The 19,079-nt window shown below is 36.9% G+C and overlaps 3 non-coding genes across 3 annotated transcripts; 2 read left to right on the top strand and 1 right to left on the bottom strand.

Annotated features, from left to right (window-relative positions):
- Nucleotides 1-2,241: 2,241 nt before the first annotated feature.
- On the top strand, nt 2,242-2,313 carry TRNAD-GUC (transfer RNA aspartic acid (anticodon GUC)). The gene has a single exon. It is a non-coding gene; the product is annotated as a tRNA-Asp (tRNA).
- Nucleotides 2,314-16,824: 14,511 nt separating this feature from the next.
- Nucleotides 16,825-16,896, top strand: TRNAD-GUC (transfer RNA aspartic acid (anticodon GUC)). Its single transcript has one exon. It is a non-coding gene; the product is annotated as a tRNA-Asp (tRNA).
- Nucleotides 16,897-17,722: 826 nt separating this feature from the next.
- TRNAD-GUC (transfer RNA aspartic acid (anticodon GUC)) lies at nt 17,723-17,794 on the bottom strand. The gene has a single exon. It is a non-coding gene; the product is annotated as a tRNA-Asp (tRNA).
- Nucleotides 17,795-19,079: the final 1,285 nt, after the last annotated feature.

Genomic DNA, 19,079 nt, shown 5'->3' with positions numbered 1-19,079 from the left:
TTCATCACCATATTATAGTTAATTCGAAAGCCTACCGTGAAAATTTTAGTGGGGCTAGTAAAAATTTAAGGGGGGCCGGCCCCCCTAGACCCTATCAGGGGCGGATCCAGGATCGACATCTGGAGGGCAGTGGGTTGTCATACTGCTACTTAGAGCTACTTTTAAGAGCTTCAAACTCTGGGATGTGTTTTATTTATATACAGTGAAACCTGTCTTTAGCGGAATCGAACGGGACTTGCAAAAATTTCCGTTAAAGTCAGGTTTCCGCTTAGTGGAGGTAGACCTTTCCTTTTTTTTTAAAAAAAAAAAAAAAAAACATGCTTATAAAGGGGCATACTGAGAAAATATATTGCTGTACGTACATTGTTCGATTACAGTGCTTCTTTCTTCTACGAATAAATACAAAAAAATAAAATAAAATAAATAAAATAAATAAAATAAATAAATAAAAATAAAATGAATACAAAATATACTATGCACACGTTTTTTTTTTATTTTTCTAATAGCCAAGCAGGGTTTTCTGTGTACATTGCTGCTTGGCTGCTTGACTTTCCGCATACACTTTAGCCTGAGAAATTATACTAAGTGAATCAGAATCATTTTTCCGTAAGGCAAATTTTTGCAGTTCCTTTAAACTTCTGAGAGCATCTTGATATGTATTTATTCTACACTCTTCTTCGAACTCGGTATCGTATTCCTCTTCTTCCTCTATCTCGTTTTCTTCTTTCCGACATTCCGTATGATTCTTGATTAAGTTGCGGGGATTAAGGACAATTTGTGGGGGGTGAATATGAGTAGTGGTTGGGGAAAGTCTACACTGTCTAGAAATATTTAACAAAAGAACGAACATTTTATCGCAGACAGTATAATGTATATGTCTCACAAAATGTCTAAACATCTTCTAAACGCTGTAGTCCGGAACTCAGAATTTTCCGTTAAATGTTTATTTTTCTTTCCGTTGTCCGCCTAACACAGTTTCCGCTTAATGAAGGGACTTTTTACACGTTTTGTTCTCCAAAATTCATGGGACCGTGAAATATTTCCGTTTAAGAGAGTTTTCAGTTTAATAAAGGGTCCGTTGAAGACAGGTTTTACTGTATATAAAATAAGAAAGTTTTCTCTTCTGGGGGCAATCGTCCTGAGCGCCCCCCTGGATCCGCCACTGCCTTGGATACAGGCCTGGCTACAAGTAATAGTATGTGCATAAAGGGTATCTGGTAAGGGTATAAAGGGTATAAAGGGTAATTGAACAATATTTTAGTTATAAAGACTATATCTTATTAACCGTATTGTCATCCTGTTAGCGTTATCATCAGAAGCCTAATGAGAGTATGTGAGGTACAGTCTAAAAGTTCCCGGAATTATGTAGTTTTGGCATTTGTGACGTAATCACAATGAATCTTGTACTGTACAGTACCGTTCTTAGGTTGCCAAATTATGAGTTTGACGAGTGTAGGTCATAACAGGTTGAGTTGATTTTGAGTTTAACGTCCCGTTCAGCAGCGACGCTATATGAGACGTGGACCTACGTCCGAGATTAGTACATGATCATTGCAACTAGCTGCGCCCAAACAGGACTAACCAAAGATTGGGCGCAGCTGAGTAGCTAAATTACTACAAATAATTATCATGAACTCTTATTAATGACTTATTTATTCAGTTAGTAAACTTGGACATAATCTAAATACACTTACGAATAATGCCGTACTCTTATCTTAAAATCACAAGCAATCGTAACATGAATCTAACTTCTCATTGCAATTATCCAGTTTACAATAACCACAGGAAAATGCATTTCATTCTCTTTTACTACTCCACGTTCATGGCGTTAAAACACTAATCATTTGTCGCCAACTCTGATATTCCCCACTGCAACAAGTATCTATGACGCTAATCATACGTAAAAACGACTCTGCATAAGGCGGAAGGAGTTTGATTTAATGTTGTTCTTTTATTTCTTTCTCGTTATCGTATAAGTCGATCCTTTCTTTTTCTTCTTTTTTGGTACACCTTAGGCCTACCTTGAAGTTGATTGTGTAAATACCAATTTATACTTTAAAACAAAAAGTATTAGGCCTCAAAGATGAGCACATTGTAAGCTCAGAATATTATCAATCAGAATTTCGAGTAATATTCTTCTAACGATACGGTATTTAAAACTTCTTTGTAATGCTATAAAAAATATCAGTTATAACCTTGGATATCTCGATTCGATACATCGAAAGAATAGCATGTTTTCAGTCCTCGGTAGTATAGTGGTTAGTATCCCCGCCTGTCACGCGGGAGACCGGGGTTCGATTCCCCGCCGGGGAGGATTAATCCTTTTAATAAAAAAATAGGTGTAGGCTATTTTGTAATAATTTCTAAAAAGTATTATCAATAAAATATTTAACTAATTCAACTTTAGGTTGTAGCGAAACCTCGTATTTAGTACAGAAATAATTATAATTACTGTAGGAAAACCTTATAATTATTTGAAGAAGTAAAATGATTGGTGTGACAGCGAGTGCCAATCTTTGGATTTTTTTTTTTTTTCTTCAGGCACGGAGGGTATGATCTTCAAGACCATACTAGGAATAGGACCAGTCTCTCTTGCAAAAAAGGGGATCCGTCAATCACGTCAAATGCACTGACGGATCAATGGGGAGAGTGGAAGGGGCGGGCATACCCACTGACGCAAATCCACGGGGATGAGGGGACATGTCCCCTCCAATCTTGGAACTGAGGGGGATTGTCCCCCTAATAATCCGATTTGAAATACGTTTTTTGAGAAGAAATGTGATGATCTGTGTCCGATTGCCACAAAGGAAAGTGAAATGAAATTGTCTCCTAGAATAAGCTTCAAATCTGCCCGCCTCCCAATTTTGAAGACAACTCTGCTCCCTTGATCCTCGACAGCATTGTTTTTCAAGGTCTTAAATATTTTGCACATCGCTAAAAAAAAAAAAAAAAAAAAAAAAAAAAAAAAAAAAAAAAAAAAAAAAATTAAAAAAAAAAATCTTACTCGTCTCCCCCAATGTTGAAGACAGATTTGCTAACTAATGCTAGTTTATTCCCTAGAATTTCCGAGAAGTGGTACAGACTTTAAACTGACAAAGACGGCTATCATTTAAGTACCATATGCACGGTAGTTGCTATAATGTTCAAGTGCTAACTGCTAAGTGCTTGACATAGGGGAACGATTTTCCTCTTATTTTTAAAATTACAGTTTGCTTACTTTTTCTTTTAATAGTGCAAAATTATGTCTTCATGAAAACCAGCGATGGAATGAGTCAGGAAGTTTGTGACCCGTGATCTGGAAGACTCAGGAGCAGCCAGATTTAAGACTCACTAGAACCGATGATCCGTGACCTGATCTGATCCGGACAGATCCATAACTCGGACAAAAACATGACGTGGTAGAATCCGGACACGAAACGTTTTACGTGTAAGGCTCTAATGCAGTTCTAACAAACGTGATACTCTCTTCTCTCATTGTTTTTCCATTAAATACAATTTTTTTTGTCGGTTGTTGTTGAAGTCTGTGGGTGAAGAACTGCACTGAAAGATAACTACAAGGTTTATTAGAGTACTAACCCGTCAGAATCACAGAAAAGACAAGCTACAAATTTTTCTTCGTCAAAGTTTAATCGAGCAAACCTGTTAAACTTGTCGTTTAGAATATATAAAAGATACTACCAAGTCCAAACAGTGTTTTTTAAAATTCTTTTTTGTATAGGGTATGTTCAAAAACCACGTATGGGAAGACGAATAAACATGATATTATGTTTAAAATATTCAAGATATTGTATATTGCTGATTAAGAAATGTCTCACTGAGAGTCAAACAAATTAATGTTCCAGCTCAAGCAGTGAATGCTTTTAGTGAACTATAAAATTCTTAAGTAAGGCTGCACAGATGACATTTCGGTTCCTTCTGAGCTGTCGGGTCTGTCTGGGGCGCCGAATCAAACCGGGTCTGAGAAGCGAAACCCAGACCTGGATAACGACGACAAAAGTCATGACACAAGAGACCCGGTGACCCATGCCATTACTGGTATAAAGTTAGGTTTAAAAAAACTAGGGAACAGCTTTTATCTGTTTCCTTCATTGCAATTTATTTTGAACACTACGTACTATACTAGTATTTTTCATCATATTACAATTAATTATTATTACGCATAATATATAAAAGCTCGCAACAAAGTCATTAGTTATTTGCATTATGACAAAAAATTATAACATAATACAGTTGGACTTCGATAACTCGAATTCCTTGATAACTCGAATTTTTTCACATTTCCTTGAACGCTCCATAACGTTTAATGTTAAGTGAAACCCTGTAAGTTTAATATTTAAAAATTACAACCTCGATAAGTCGAATTTTAACGATCTAATAATTATCTTTAAAACGGTAACTCGAACCTTCGTATCTGCGGACCTGTACAAGTCGAAGTTTACCTCTATAAATCGAATTTCTGTTGATGTGACTTCGATAGCTCGAAGCTATAACTATATGCTTTTACGTAATTATCATTATAGCTAATGTGTAGAGGTTATATAGTCACTTTTAATGAGGAAAGCGGAACCTCGTATCTCTAATTTTGTTGTGGCCACCTTAATAACTCGAACCTTGATTATTCGAAAAACTCGATAACTTGAATTTTTATCTATTTCCTTAAGTTTCGAGTTATCGATGTCCCACTGTATACTATATAATATTGCACAGTTTTATTCTGTTTACGTGTGAAACTCTGTATTTTGCGATTACATTTGTCATACAGGAGTCTATCCGCCCCCTCAGTACAAGCTTTCTAAATCCGCTAGAGGCCAAGTATGCATTCGCTTTCCACTAGACCATGAAGGGCCAAGTTTTACGCGTAGCTTATGGTGTGTTCGAAAAGAGTGCACCATCAAAGAAATGTGAAGATGTAATAGCATGTGAATCCACAGGATGTATCAGAAGTACGAGGCATAGGTCAACTCCGTATGAGTAGAGATACTAAAATTAGAAAGAGAGGAAAATTGATGGAAATAGGAGGTTTTCATTATAAAATAGTGAAAGTTTTCCAATTGCTTTAGTCGTTTGGGAACAGAGTGTTCGAACGGACGGTAAAAGTACGCAAAAATGACACGGTGAACGGGCATTGCTGTGTGAGGAAATCAAAATACTTCGAATCAGTTGTCCACAATGCTGTATGGTTGGTATGGTGAGGACTCAACGGAAAACCTCGCTGAATTGACAACATTGCTTTTTCAGTTAATATTGAACGCGTAACCAGTGTGGAGCCGAAACAGATGCCGTGTTTGAAAAAAAACTCCATCATTTAGATTGAAAATAACCTATTTCCAACAACTCTATTTTCTTTCCAATTTTTCGTATTTTTACGCATAACGAAGGTGGCCTATGGCTCGGGACTTTTGATACACACGGTATATAGAGTTCAGTTGTCTCGTATTTATATATTTTCTAAAGAAATTAAGCGTAATTCTACTAACTTATCATATCGCCATATCTCTACATGCTCCTCGTTTTCGTCAGAAGATTAACTATAAACTAAAATCATGAGTGGGAGCACTACCATTGTATTCAATCGTAAACCCATTTAACTTAATATGGAAAGTTTGTTAGACATTGTGCGTTAAGTTACGTTTATATTCATGGTAGTGGGCAAAATAGTGTACATGCTAGATAGAACATAGTCTAATTGCGACAGTGCACACCTTGAAATTTATTCAACATTTTGTGCTTTGCACCCGTAAGTGAGTAACTTGTGTTTGGTTTGCCAACTTTCTCTGACCAAAGCAGTATATATATATTTTTAAGATTATATATACTGCTTTGGTCAATTGGAGTTTTATTAGTAGACCTAATCTTTATTCATTGTAGCTTTGGAAAATTAATTTACAACTTTCTCTTAGTAAGATTTTTAGTTATACCCATTGGTAAGTTGATGTGATTTATAGGCACACAGTATATGCATTAGGGGCCATATCATCTAAAAGTTTTTTTTTTTTTTTTTCATTTACGAAACAAGTGTCTTCATTTCTCTGCCATGCCCTATTAGTTTGATTCTGATAACTTCCGTAAACTATGTGAGAATGGGCACAACCGGTACAGTTGAAGCGTTTTAAAAGAGGTACCGTAATTATTGTGAATTTGAGATTTTCTTATACAAGTAATATGCGAGTCAACTGTTGAGTGATTTGATTTAAAGTTTAATGCACCTTTCGAATAAAGTACATATGAGAGACAGGAGCAACTGTTCAAAGTGTCGAAGAGGCTTCCCAAACAACAATCGAAACCGGGACTAAATACACGAAAATCATTCGCGTTACCCACTTGGCTATAAAGGGGCACGGTACAACTACCGTGAACACCAGGTAAAATGATTCATTAAATGAAGTACGAAAGGGATTAATTCCCGGTAGAAGCAGACTATATGAGCCTTAAATTCCATGTTGAATTGTAGGTCCAAATCTCATACAGCCTTCAAGTTAAGGGAATCTTAAACTCCAAAACTATTCGGGAAATTCACACTCGTTGTCACTTGTCATACCAATAACTTTGCTTCTTCAAACGAGCTTTATATACATTTTCGCTTTTGATTGAGTACTTTACTATCAGGTAGCTTAAAAAGTGTTGAGTATTTTGCGCACGAGATGGCGTTAGTGTCTCAAATCTTAGAGTATATCATGTCCACGAGATGGCATTAGTGTCTCAAATCTCACTCATAGTATATCACGCCCACCGAGTCAGATCTAACGTCATTTGACAACCGATAGTTGAAGCTAGTAAATGTGCAAAAAGGTATCCGATTCTCGTTGTCAGACGTAAGGTACTGCGTCATGAACATGAATGAACTTCCCGTAAACCTGTGCTGCATTTTACAATTTTATTTCGATAAAGATGCAGTGGAGAGGCGAAGATAAAATGAACAGAGAGAGTAACAAACGAAGATATTTTAACAAGGGTAGGAGAGAAAAGGACGCTTTTACTCAGCACCCTTCGTAGGAAGGCCAGTTGGATCGGTCCCATCTTCCAAAGAAATTGTCTTCTTCATAACGAAATAATGGAAAGATGGAAGGAAAATGAGGAGTAGGAAGAAGAACAACACAATTGATGGATGATTTGACAAATAAAAGAAAATAATGGGGGGCTAAGAGAGTAAACTGAAGTTCAGGAAATGTAAAAGTAACACTTTCAGAACCGAACGTAAAGGAGAAATAACTAATTAGTCCCAGGATCTACCGACAGCCAGAATATTTAATAATAATAATAATAATAATAATAATAATAATAATAATAATAATAATAATAATAATAATAATAATAATAATAATAATAATAATAATAAAAGCACAAATGCTCCGTTGCTCCGTAAAGAAATATGTGCTGTTTACGGGCAAGATACATAATCAAAACAAACGTCGAAAGATTCTTCAGTCACATTCGTTCTGGAAATGTCCAAAATGCTCCTCATATTGGGGGCCCTATCATAGAGAAGAATATCATAGATGATATTCTGACAAAAGTCGGACAAGATCAGCATGTAAGGAGTCATGACATGTTCAATGATCTAGAGGCCACACATTTATCCTACAAAAATCTGCTTTAAAAACATTATATTAGTCTTCAAACCTTTATTGTAGTAAATTGTATCATGTTGACGTATGTATGATCTGTCAGGAAAGTAAATGTACACCTATTTTTCGAGTCTGGCATTCCTGCGCTCCATCCGTGGAGAGTATGAGAATTAAATCAATCAAATGTTTACTGAGGGGCAAAAATAAAAGTTTAATCTGAATAAGACATTGCAGAGGAGCACAAGCTGTGAATACGAATAGTGCATAATGTAAATAAAGGACGACACCGAAAGAGAAAGCCAGAAACAGCTGTTAAACTTACAAAAAAAGAGTAAAAATTGTCGAAGTGGGAACATAAAACACAAATACAACAAATACGCCGACAACTAAATGATCACCATGCCATGATGTTGGTGTAGTGGTTAAGGTGCTGGCTTACAAATGCAAAGGTCGCCAGTTCGAATCTTAAGCGAGGACATTTTAAAATTTTTTGTTAATAATACATACAACTCATGAGAGATGGTAAAAGAAGTCGTATTTAGTTTTTCGTAGCAATTATTATTGGTAATGTTTAGTACTGATAATACTTTTTGTCTTTGCGTATTGCTTTTATTCTTTTCTTCATTTCGAAAGAGAAGAATATCCGAACAGATTCCACCAAAATTCCTCATATTTTGAATGTAAACGCCATTTGCAATTAGTGAAGAATAAAAATTGAACGTTCCGATGTAGCTGCAAAAAGTAAAAAGAAAAACATGGAAGTGGACCATACTCATGGTTATTAAAAATACAATTTCTACATGCCTTACACCTCCCGACCACGTTTCTACGTTAGCAAGTAAGAGGTTTGTGTTTAGGTTAGGTTGGTCAATACGTTTTGCAAAGGGGCCCGGTTTAGCTGTGACGCACCACAGGTGCGAGAAGGGAGAAAAACACTTTTTCTCTCTCCCTCTGTGTGACTATTTATCTATCTATTTGTATATATTTATAACGCTATTTGTGAATGCCATAACCACCCTAATTTTCAGCGGATTGAGACGAAACTTGGCACAAACATTAATTGTTGAAATATCTTGATGAGTTCGTTAACCAGAATAATCAGATGAAAATGTTCAAAATGGTGGCAGTTTTAACTCTTAAAAAGTTCGAAGGGAACCAAATTTCGCCCATAAATAGGTATTCAGAAAGTTTGAATAAATTTTCCTCTTTTACTGAAATATTTGTGTGCAGAAACTTATTGAAATATTGGACTCGATTAATCGCCTAAAGAAGGTTCACGCCCTTTCGCTACGGTCAGGTTTTTTTTTTTTTTTTTTCAGGAGGGGGTTATTTTCCTATCGGAACAAGATGATTGTTAGTGATGATATGAAATTACACATTGAAAGTGAAGTAACTTGTGAAACGTGTTATTTGATTTGCTTTTTAGTAACACATTGCATTGCAAATAAAGGTAGGCAACATTAGTGGTAAGTAAAATAATAATAATAATAATAATAATAATAATAATAATAATAATAATAATAATAATAATAATAATAATAATAATAATAGGTTTTTTTTGTGGCAAGGTAATATCTTAATCAATTCTTCTTCAAACGTAATGATTGTAACGCCATATCTCCCTTACAAACAAAATATTAGCAATTTATATCGAGAGAACGAGAAACTGTAGAGCGATGGGAGCAACGTTGGACAGTATGCACTCATAGTACTCAGAAAAGTAAGCGATTTCAATGCAAAAGGAACGAAGAGTCATTGTCATGGGTACTCATGGAGCCACGGCAGAGCCCTCTATAGGCAAAGTGTCAATAACTTATATCGAGAGGTGATACTGGGATGGGACCAACTTTGGACACCGTGGACCCATAAAGCGCATCGAAAAAAATAGGGGGGGGGGGCGCCAGCCAGCCTTACTTATTTCCACATAATAATATAAAATTATGTTGTCGAAATACACACACGAGTTAGCTACTAATATTTCATATTATTATTATTATTATTATCGACAGCATCTTTTCATTACGTGTGCGTGTTTGACATGAAGCCAAAGAGAAGATCCATCATTCGTAGAAAGAATAATAGTCAGTTACTTTAACTGTGAACGACAGCGAAAAATACGAAAAGAGTGGACTACCTGTAGCGTAAAGAACAATATTTTCTCTCAAATGGATAAAAAATCAAGCCGAGATTGATTCGAACTCGCATGGACGGCGCGAAAAGCCAGTGTTTTGTCCACTTTTTTTTTTTAACTGACTCACTGAACGTGTTTCAGTAACTTACTTATTGCTTATTTTACTTGCTTCACTCGTTTAACTTGCTTTTTCTAATAACTTATAACGACAGGGACACGAACACAGAAACATCGAGAACAGCTAAAAATCATAGATGCTCTCCCGCCGGGAATCGAACCCGGAACTCCATACACCAAAGGCGCACGTGCTAGCGACTAGACCAGCGGGAAAGGCACCACTCTCTCCCTGTGTCGTCGAACATTTTCATCGGTCGTGCGCGGAAAGTGAGAATTAAATCAATCACATGTGAAGTCAATGTAAGGAGAAAAGCCTAAACTGAATAAGACATTGAAGCGGGTCACAAGCTGGGAATAAGAATAGTGCACGGTGTAAATAAAGGACGACACCGAAAGAGAAATCCAGAAACAGCAGGTAAAAGGAGAAAAAAGAGTAGACATTGTTGAAGTGGAAACATAAAATACAAACACGAATAGGAATGAGCACAAGTCGAGCCAAAATTCAATTCAACTCGAGTACAATTTGAGTCGAGTCAAAGGTAATTTTCTTGAATTGAGTTCCGAGCCAAGTCGCTGTTTTCGAGGTCGAGTTTCGAGTTGAGTTGAGTTTGATAATGGCTCGCTCGCTCGTTCAGCTCGTTTTAACTCGTTTTGAAATATTGGCCTGATCAGACTGGAAAGCAAAAGCCATGAGAAATGTAAGCAGTAATGTGGAATACTTTTAGTGTTGCTCAGGACAGAGGTGCGTCTCATCTCGTAATTTTAGTGCATCTCGTGGGGCAATTTTAGTGTATCGTCTCGTCTAGATAACGAGAAGACAAGAGTTTATTATTATTAGTATTATTACGAGAGCCTCAAATGTCGTAATCACCAATATAAATATATACTGTAGTTCTTAAAATCAAGGCTGAGATCTACACGGTCGAATTCTTGATCCCAAGCAGAAGACCAACTCGGGTAGTGATATCAACCGGTTCGGCTCGTATCAACTAAGCTAACAGCTCGAGTCGGCTTGGTTGGGATGAGCCGATGACCCGAGCCGGCTTAGTTGGAACAAGCCATCGACTCAGCTTAATTGAGCCGATGGCTCGAGCTTTCTCGGTTGGGATGGGTCACCTACTCGGCTCATGTGAACCGGTTCGAGCCAGCTAAGTTGAAACTAGTTCATCAGCACGTTTCGACTCAGCTCAACTAAGCCAATGGCTCAAATCGGCTCGGTGTGGTGAGCTGTTGGCTCGGCTCACTTCTCGATTCGGTTCGATATTGAATGAGCTGTAAGCCGAGCCGCTCGAGCCGTTGAGAAGCCCAAACCCGGTCCCAGCTGTTTTGAATATGTTTGGATGAAGCATATAGTTTTTAACAATTTTTTGCTCGAGCCCGAATACTTGCCCCTTCGGAACTCAAACCCAGAACGTGACCGATGTCCTTGCCTCCTGAAGACTTCCAGACGACCGAGATCGACAGTCAATTAGCTTTTACTATTCAGATACAAACCGTATATCTTTTAAAGATTATACATGGAGTTGATATAATAATAATAATAATAATAATAATAATAATAATAATAATAATAATAATAATAATAATAGTTTTAAACTTGCCCTGAAATTTGGCAAAACTTACTTAAAAGTAGAGATTTCGGGGAAAGGGTTCCGTACCTTCAAGACACACCTCTGCAACTACCAACATTTTAAACTAGAACCTTTCATTGAAGTTTCATGTAGAAAGTATGTTTTGAGGAAAATAACTGTAATAAATATAACTGAATATCACGCGACAGTAAGGCATATAATAAACTAATTTTTAGAATATGCAGAGGTAAATATAAAAGCTTTGCTACAAAAATGCCTACACAGAGCATAATTCAATGAGCTCTGAAATACAATGTAACGAAATAGCCTATGAGATTCAGTCTACAGAGCAATTGTTACTTAAAGAATGGACATACACTATTTCGAGAATCGAGACAAGACGGGAAATGTTTACGATACTTTTCGTCTCGTCTCGATTCTCATCTCCAAAGAGAGACGAAAATTTTGATTTAGCCCTGACCCGTCTCGAATGTAAAATGTTAATTCTCATGTTATTTTATTTGTTTTAGAAACGAGATGAGAAACTCCTCTTCTCGTGAGCAACATTAAACCAAACCGAAATATTCTTTCCAAATGTCACGTTTCTACTTGTAATGGTATGACCTGAGCGATAATTTAGCTTCTAGCTTTTAATCTTCTACGAGATAATAATAATAATTATTATTACTATTATTATTCCTGAAGATTTGATAGTTCAAGTATTGAAACATCCGAGTATTCAAATATCTGAATATAATAAAACGTATGTTATCGCTGATCAATCGCCATCAAAAATTCTAAAGTAAGAAAATAAAATTGCAACGTGCATTCGCAGAAGCACCTTGACCACTGAACCGCGATCGCTACGCGGTAAACAATCCGTCTTTAGTCTGGTTACGTTAGGTTTCTTTGTCTCCGCTTGCAAACTTGTATGTTATATTTTTCGATTCAAAATGTCTTTCGTATTTCTTTTATGAAGGTCGGCAAAGTTTACATTAATAACTTGAGTTTTTCTTAAACCACTGGTTCACAAGTTCGTTCTTTCTCCACACGAAACTACAAATATGACAGACTGAATTCTCATACTCCCCATTTCTTTCAAAGCAGTCGCCATTACCTGGTCAAAGACTTATTTCCGCCACGATTCATATTAACCAAAATAAATTCATTTTTCGGAAGCGGAACTTTCACTTTCCGGATTTCGCAAAATTATGGAATTCAGTTATATTCCGGAATTCAGGAGAATTTCGGAACTCGGAAAGAATCCGGAATTTAGAAAATTCCGGAATTGAGAAAAACTCCGACTTTCGAAAAAATCCGGATTTTCCGAATTCCGGAATGTTAACGAAATCAGAAATTTCTAAATTCCGGATTTTTCCGAATTCCGAAATTATTACAAAATTGGAATTTTCCGAATTCCGGAATTTGTCCGGCTTTACTTTCGGGAGTCCGAAAACTAATAATTCCGGAACGGGCTATCCCTAGTTTATACACAACCTTTCAGAACACTAAGCTAGTAGCTGTCTACAAACAAACATGTAATGCAAAGCATGTTGTATCCTGCAATACGTCATGTATTAAAATCCGACACCATGACCCTTTTATTACAATATATGAAGAGCATGTAGGTCTAAATACCTCATGTATTACATATAATGTAGATTTACTCTTCCAGCAAAGAAGAAACATGTGATCATAGTATACAACCCACAGAAGTGATAGCTGGCAATACAGTGGTCGTAATCCCTAACGACACAGGAAGTGAGCGTTGCCATCGCCGCTGGTCTAGAGGCTAGCATGTGAGCCTTGGGTGTATGGAGTCTCGGGTTCGATTCTCGGCGGGAGAGCATCTATCATTTTTAACTGTTCTCGATGTTTCTGTGTTCGTGTCCCTGTCGTTATAAGTTATTCGAAAAAGCAAGTTAAACGAGTGAAGCAAGTAAAATTAGCAATAAGTAAGTTACTGAAACGCGTTCGGTGAGTCAGTTAAAAAAATCGTGGACAAAGCACTGGCTTTTCGCGCCGTCCATGCGAGTTCGAATCAATCTCGGCTTGATATTTTATCCATTTGAGAGAAAGTATTGTTTCTTTTCGCTAAAGGATGGATTTTCTCTTTGGTTTCATGTCAAACATGCTCACGTAATGAAAAGACGCTGTAGATGATAATAATAATAATAATAATAATAATAATAATAATAATAATAATAATAATAATAATAATAATAATAATAATAATAATAATAATATGAAATATTAGTAGCTAACTCGTGTGTGTATTTCGACAATATAATTTTATATTATTATGTGGAAATAAGTAAGGCTGGCTGGCGCCCGCCTCCCTAATTTTTTCGATGCGCCTTATGGGTCCACGGTGTCCAACGTTGGTCCCATCCCACTATCACCTCCTGTTTTCTCGATATAAGCTATCGACATTTTGCCTAAAGAGGGCTCTGCCGTGGCCCCATGAGTACCCATGACAATGACTCTTCGTTCATTTTGCATTGAAATCGCTTACTTTTCTGAGTACTATGAGTGCATACTGTCCAACGTTGCTCCCATCGCTCTACAGTTTCCCGTTCTCTCGATATAAATTGCTAATATTTTGTTTGTAAGGGAGATATGGCGTTACAATCACTACGTTTGAAGAAGAACTGAGGAAGATATTGCCTTGCCACAAACAACACCTATTATTATTATTATTATTATTATTATTATTATTATTATTATTATTATTATTATTATTATTATTATTATTGTTATTTTACTTACCACTAATGTTGCCTACCTTTATTTGCAATGCAATGTGTTACTAAAAAGCAAATCAAATAACACGTTTCACAAGTTACTTCACTTTCAATGTGTAATTTCATATCATCACTAACAATCATCTTGTTCCGATAGGAAAATAACCTCCTCCTGCAAAAAAAAAAAAAAAAAAAAAAAAAACCTGACCGTAGCGAAAGGGCGTGAACCTTCTTTAGGCGATTAATCGGGTCCAATATTTCAATAAGTTTCTGCACACAAATATTTCAGTAAAAGAGAAAAATTTATACAAACTTTCTGAATACCTATTTATGGGCGAAATTTGGTTCCCTTCGAACTTTTTAAGAGTTTAAAGGGCCACCATTTTGAACATTTTCATCTGATTATTCTGGTTAACGAACTCATCAAGATATTTCAACAATTAATTTTTGTGCCAAGTTTCGTCTCAATCCGCTGAAAATTAGGGTGGTTATGGCATTCACAAATAGCGTTATATATATACAAATAGATAGATAAATAGACACACAGAGGGAGAGAGAAAAAGTGTTTTTCTCCCTTCTCGCACCTGTGGTGCGTCACAGCTAAACCGGGCCCCTTTGCAAAACGTATTGACGAGCCTAACCTAAACACAAGCCTCTTACTTGCTAACGTAGAAACGTGGTCGGGAGGTGTAAGGCATGTAGAAATTGTATTTTTAGTAACCATGAGTATATTCGACTTCCATGTTTTTCCTTTTACTTTTTGCAGCTACTTCGGAACGTTCAATTTTTATTCTTCACTAATTGCAAATGGCGTTTACATTCAAAATATGAGGAATTTTGGTGGAATCTGTTCGGATATTCTTCTCTTTCGAAATGAAGACAAGAACAAAAGCAATACGCAAAGACAAAAAGTATTATCAGTACTAAACATTACCAATAATAATTGCTACGAAAAACTAAATACGACCTCTTTTACCATCTCTCATGAGTTGTATGTATTATTAACAAAAATTTTTTAAAGTGTCCTTGCCGAGGATTCGAACTTGCGTCCTTTGCATTTGACAGCCAGCACCTTAACCACTACACCAAGATCATGGCATGGTGATCATTTAGTTGTCGGCGTAATTTGTTGTATTTATGTTTTATGTTCCCACTTCGACAATTTTTACTCTTTTTTTGTAAGTTTAACAGCTGTTTCTGGCTTTCTCTTTCGGTGTCGTCCTTTATTTACATTATGCACTATTCGTATTCACAGCTTGTGCTCCTCTGCAATGTCTTATTCAGATTAAACTTTTATTTTTGCCCCTCAGTAAACATTTGATTGATTTAATTCTCATACTCTCCACGGATGGAGCGCAGGAATGCCAGACTCGAAAAATAGGTGTACATTTACTTTCCTGACAGATCATACACCGTGTATCAAAAAGAATGACGTGATTTTGGACGGTAATAATTACGGAACGTGGAACATGCCGGCAAGAAAATGAGTGTTGTTTGAATGGGCATGGCCTAGAGTTTCAGAAAATCGCCGTTAGATGTCAGTCAATTCGTCTTTTCAGTTTGCAGTCAGTCAGGGCGTCCGTATTTCGGTGAGTGATTTCGGTCCAGCGTGCTTTTCGTTGAAGTTTTGGCATTCATCCGCAAAAAACATTCGACGTTGGTATCGTCAATTTGAAGACAAAATGCTTGTGCAATGGTGAAAATCCAGGTTGGCCTCATACTTCCGATGAAACGGTGGAATTTGGCTATCGTCTATATGTTGTTCGTGTTACTGCTGGAGGACATATAGAGCATCTGTAATAGCATAGCTAAGATTTTGTTAGTATTTTGCAATATATCCCATTTTTGTAGTACGTTTTTATCAATACATATGGACTTTTAAAATCAGATCATTCTTCTTGAAACACCCTATATAATAAAATTTTATAACAAAAGGTTGTTAAGAAAGGTCCAAATTCCCATGTGCTAATTGCTCTACTTACAGCCTTATCAAAGTAATTTTACATGGTAGATGTAAAAAAAAAACTTGTGGATTATTATTATTATTATTATTGTTATTAACTAACAGCTTAGATTAGAGTACCTAATTTATGTTATATTGTGCAGAATATGGTTCTTCATTGGCGCTGTGCAACTCTCTCGGTGGTGGAGCTCCCTCGTGGCTAAGCGGTTAGCGTACGCGCCTTTGGCGTGGGAGACCCGGGTTCGATTCCTGGCGGAGCTCATGTGGTTCGGATTCCACGTTAATCAGTAGGTCCACGTCTCATATAGCCTCGCTGCTGAACGGGACGCTAAACTAAAATCAACTCAACTCAACTCTCTCGGTGGTGGGAGTTCTTATGGTACGGATTCCACCTTAATAAAGCTGTTTAGATCCATGACCCATACAGGCTTGGTGCTGAAAGGAAAACTAAACTTTAATTCAACCACAGCCAGCGTAGGCAGAAATTCGGAAGGAATAAAATAAAATCGAATAACTCGAAGCATTCTTTCCTCAAGTCGATTTTATAAATACTTATTTTTTGCAGTGACTAATATACAATAAAATCCTGAGTATGTTGCCAAGTGAGGTTGTGATGATACTTTCTTATTTATAACATAATATGATAGAAGTTAAAACAAGAAACTGAATACTTTTATGAGTTGTAATCTAAGACTTCCGGAGTCGATAGATCGAAAAAGAATTAGTTTACAAGTCCTCGGTAGTATAGTGGTTAGTATCCCCGCCTGTCACGCGGGAGACCGGGGTTCGATTCCCCGCCGGGGAGGGTATTTTTTTATTTTTCATACATTCCCAAGCAGTGCTAAACTATTTGGAGAAAGTTGGCTAGAAAAAGAAGGTAGACGTTTTGTGCAATATGATCTGACTCAAAACTATCTACTTGATCGAATTTCTATCTGCGAATCTCTACTGAAACGTAACAACTCAAGCCATTTCTGAAGTGGTTGATTACTTCCCCCCCCCCTCTTTCGAGGAGTTTAGATTTAAGGCACGAGTGATGAAAGTGGTAACCCTACGACAACAATATACGAAATAAAATATTGTTGTCGAAGTAACAAGAATCTGTAGTAAATCCCACATGGACTCCCAGGAAGGTTATGCTGTGCATTTGATGGGATTGGAAGGGCATCGTGTATCACGAGCTTCTGCCACCAGGCAAAACGATAGACTCATGCCTTTAATGTCAACAATTAACGTAAGTGCAGCTACCAATTTAACGTATGGAACTGGCCAGCAGAAAGAGTGCCGTATACCACGTTGACAATGCCAAACCGCATACATCTTTAAAACGACCCGCCGTGAAAACTTGACTGGAAGGGTTTAATCCATCCATCGTATAGCCCGGATCTGGCACTGCAAGACTAACATTCGTTTCAGCCTCTGCAGAAATCCCTGAATAGTGTTCAGTTAGTTTCAAAAGACACCTGTCAAAATTAAATCTTGTAAAGTTTAATATTCAAAGAGTCGATACCTTGTAGATAAACTGATACATTCGAAACACCAACTCATTAAAGATTTTATTGGTAATACTACATAGAAAATAAACATTACAAAATACTCTATAGATAAATGAAATTTTAAAAACTTCAATTCTCCCCGGCGGGGAATCGAACCCCGGTCTCCCGCGTGACAGGCGGGGATACTAACCACTATACTACCGAGGACTGGTAAGCCATTGCTTTTTCGATCAATCGACTCCCGAAATTCTAGAAAGTATCTCATCTTTTATTATTGTTTTATCTTCTACCATATAGCATTATAAAAAGTTTTTGATAGAAAATTATCAACAAAACCTCACTTGGCGGTGATACATTCAGGATCCCATTATATATTAATAATTAGAAAAATATATATTTTAAAATCGACTTGAGAAAAGAATGCTTCGAGTTATTCGATTTTATCTTGTTCCTCCAAAATTTCTGCGTACGTTGGCTGTGGTTGGATTGAAGTTTAGTTTTCATTTCAGCACCGAGGCTATATAAGACATGGATTTATACAGTTTTATGACGTGGAATCCGTACCATAAGAACTCCCACTAGGAGAGTTGCACAGCAACAATGAAGGACCATATTTTGCACAATATAGCTTAAATTAGGCACCCTAATCTAATCTAGTTTAAAAATAAGCCAGAGGGTTATTTTTTACCTCTACCATATAAAATTACTTTGTTAAGCAATAGCACATGATAAGTTGGATTTTTTTTTTTACAATCTTTTGATATATATACGTAAACATAAGACATTTTACTATAATATAACAGAGGTTTGAAGACTAATATACTGTAGTTTTTTAAAGTAGATTTTTGTAGGATAAATGTGGTCTTTAGCCCTAGGCAGCCAAGAGAAAGTACTTCACAGCTCCAGGCAAGCTAAAGAGTGTGGAAGACTTTAGGCAAGCTAAGTGGTTGCTCATAGATTTTTTAAAAATGTTTTAAGCGACTAAAGAGAGGGATTGGGATTTTGCAGAGGTTTTGGTAATTTAAGAGGTAGGAAAACCACAGAACTCTAGGCAAGCTAGGTGGCAAGCCAAGCCTCCTTCACGACAACCAGGACCACACCCTTTAGCTCCCACTTCTAAATTTCACTTCAGGTGCTGAAGCAGGAGACCCAGGTTCGATCTCCGGTGGGAGTTCATATGTTTCAGATCCTATTTTAAGATGTAGGCTCACATCTCGCATAATTTTGGTGCTGAAAGAGACGCTAAACTCCAACCAATAAAGTTCATTCTGCGATTCTGGTCACTATACAGGTCGATAGATGCCATTCACCAGGCATTCTTTATACACACACATACATACTCATCAGAACACCACATGGTAAATCATGATTGATCACTTAACAAGAGTTCCTTCGTGGCTGAGCAGTTAGCGTACGCGAACTTGGCGTGGGAGACCCGAGTTCGATTCCTGGCTGGAGCTCATGTGGTTTGGGATTCCACATTAATCAGTAG

The sequence above is a fragment of the Thermobia domestica genome, unplaced genomic scaffold, assembly GCF_964235325.1.
Source record: "Thermobia domestica unplaced genomic scaffold, izTheDome1.hap1.1 HAP1_SCAFFOLD_565, whole genome shotgun sequence".
NCBI classification, from domain to species: domain Eukaryota; kingdom Metazoa; phylum Arthropoda; class Insecta; order Zygentoma; family Lepismatidae; genus Thermobia; species Thermobia domestica.
The sequence above is the reverse complement of the archived record's forward strand: the minus strand, read 5'-3'. Positions and strand labels throughout refer to the sequence as shown.